Source organism: Octodon degus, unplaced genomic scaffold (assembly GCF_000260255.1).
Source record: "Octodon degus isolate 3935 unplaced genomic scaffold, OctDeg1.0 scaffold00023, whole genome shotgun sequence".
NCBI classification, from domain to species: Eukaryota; Metazoa; Chordata; class Mammalia; order Rodentia; family Octodontidae; genus Octodon; species Octodon degus.
In genome coordinates this window covers 12,933,978-12,936,385 of record NW_004524599.1, presented here as the reverse complement: position 1 = coordinate 12,936,385, position 2,408 = coordinate 12,933,978, and the positions used below count along the sequence as shown (strand labels likewise).

Genomic DNA, 2,408 nt, shown 5'->3' with positions numbered 1-2,408 from the left:
TCAGAAAGGGCATCTCCAGGAGAGGATATTGGAATTAGAACTAAATGACAAGAAGGAGGCTTTCACATGGATTTTGAGGAGCAGTCCAGGGAATCATAAGTTCCCAGGCACTGAAGCTGAGTAAACTTGGGAAACGCAAGTCTACCATGGACTGGTTGGTGGTGAGATAGGGAAAGAAGGCAAACAGTATGGCTTGGGGACATCAGCATTGCGGGGCTGTGCGTGAAGGTTCACACCCCGTGGGCTCACCTCCCTCTGCCTTTGCTCTCTGGCAGATGCACACTGTGCAGCCTCACACCTGCACCGCTTGGACACCACTGTAGGTCTCAGTGAGCTCTTGGAGTGTGTTGGCAGGGGCTGGCCTCCTTTTCCATGTGTTGATAGCAGTATTAGAAAAACATTGAGAGGGGGGTTTAAGGCCCAGAAGGCTACCTCAGGGCACGCAGATGTGGGCTTTGGAGTCACAGCTCCCTGAGTTGGTGCTGGGGGTCCAGTTCACAGCTGGCCTATCCTCTGAGGAGAGGGAGAAGGTGGCTTATTCCCCCAGGGGCGAAAGCATCAACAGAGAGGCTTGTGTGTAGGAGCTCTGTACTTGCAAAGAAAAACATACATGTTTTATAAAACAAGCCATTCATTTTGAGAAAGGTATTATGTATTTATTCCTCTTTCTGCATCCCTGCATCTGTAACCATACAAGAATTGAAATAATAGGCCTTTTTCTCTGACTTGAGGTACTCCAATTTTTCTCCTTTGCCATGAATGAGGCTAATGTAGCAAAGGGAAACCTAATAGGTGTGTAATGAAAATCTGTAAATGAGACATTTTATAAAACATGAATACAGTGTTCGCTTTGGCAGCACATATACTAAAATTGGAATGATACAGAGAAGATTAGCATGGCCCCTGCACAAGGATGACACGCAAAATCGTGAAGCGTTCCATATTTTTAGATACATAGCTACTTTCTTTGAGTTCACTGTGAATAAAAGTTTGTACTAATATTGTTTGTGGGGGGGTACTGGGGACTGAACTCAGTACCTTGTGCTTGCAAAGCAGGCATTTATGCTGCTGAGCTATCTCCCCAGCCCTATACTAATATTGTTTAGACAAGAAATCATGTCTGCATCTTATCCTCTGAATGACTACTACGAAGAAAACAATATGCAACTTATTAATTATAGTAAACATCCTACTAACCTGTTTTGAAACTGTTTCATTGCTATTTTATCTTTTTTCTCATTAAAATGAATAAAAATTATAATAAAAAACATGAGTACAATTGCATAAACTATAAAGCAACCATTGTCTTCCAGAGCAGTCACACCTTTGTAATTCTGTGTGTGTGTGTGTGTGTGTGTGTGTGTGTGTGTGTGTGTGTGTTGTATGTGTAGCAATGTCATCTCTCAGATGCCCCTGCTAGAGGACAGGAATTGGTTGGACCTGGACTCTACAACCCAACACACAGGAATGCCCTGAAGTGTCTGCTGATAGCTCTGGACCCAGCAGAGCCTTGCTCTTCCCCACTCCAATGGCTATTTACATTAGCACCCACTTCTCCTCTTAGAATCAGCAAAGCCTAGCTCTGGTGTTTAATATAATAGCTTAAACTTAGTCTTCTTTCCCATCTTGCAAGATGGTGGGTGAAAAAACTGAGAATCCAGACACTAAAGAGAAGAAATCCAAAGCCAAGAAGGCTTCTGCCAGTGGCACTGGTAAGAAGGGTAAGGTGAAGGCAAAAAAGTCCAAGAAGGGGCAGCCCCACTGCAGCCAAAATCCTGTCCTGGTTAGAGGAATTGGTAGATACTCCTGATCTTCTATGTGTTCCAGAGAGGCTTTGTACAAGAAAAAGTACACAGCTGCCAAATCAAAGGTTGAGAAGAAGAAGAAGGAGGAGAAAGTTCTTGCCATGATCCCAAAACCAGTCGGTGGGGACAAGAACAGAGGTATCCCGGTGGTTAAGCTTCAAAAAATGCCTAGCTACTACCCTACTGAAGATGTACCCCAAAAGCTCTTGAGCCACGGCAAGAAACCCTTCAGTCAGTATATGAGGAAACTTTGAGCTGACATCACTCCCGGCACCATCTTGATCATCCTCACCAGGCATCACAGAGGCAAGAGAGTGGTCTTCCTGAAGCAGTTGGCCGGTGGCTTGCTACATGTGACTGGGCTTCTTAGCCTTAATCATGTTCCTCTATGAAGAACACACCAGAAATTTGTCATTGCCACCTCTACAAAAATTCACACCAGCAAAGTGAAAATCCCCAAACTCTTCACTGTTACTTCAAGAAGAAGAAGCTGCAAAAACCCACACACCAGGAGGGCGAGGTCTTCGACACCAAGGACGAAAGATACCAGATTTCAGAGCAGCACAAGGTGTATCAGATGGCGGTGGACTCACAGATTTTAGC

At 44.6% G+C, this 2,408-nt stretch overlaps 1 non-coding gene across 1 annotated transcript; it reads left to right on the top strand.

Moving 5' to 3' along the window:
* Positions 1-841: 841 nt before the first annotated feature.
* Positions 842-948, top strand: LOC111815902. The gene has a single exon (XR_002820528.1). It is a non-coding gene; the product is annotated as a U6 spliceosomal RNA (small nuclear RNA).
* The last annotated feature ends 1,460 nt before the right edge of the window (positions 949-2,408 follow it).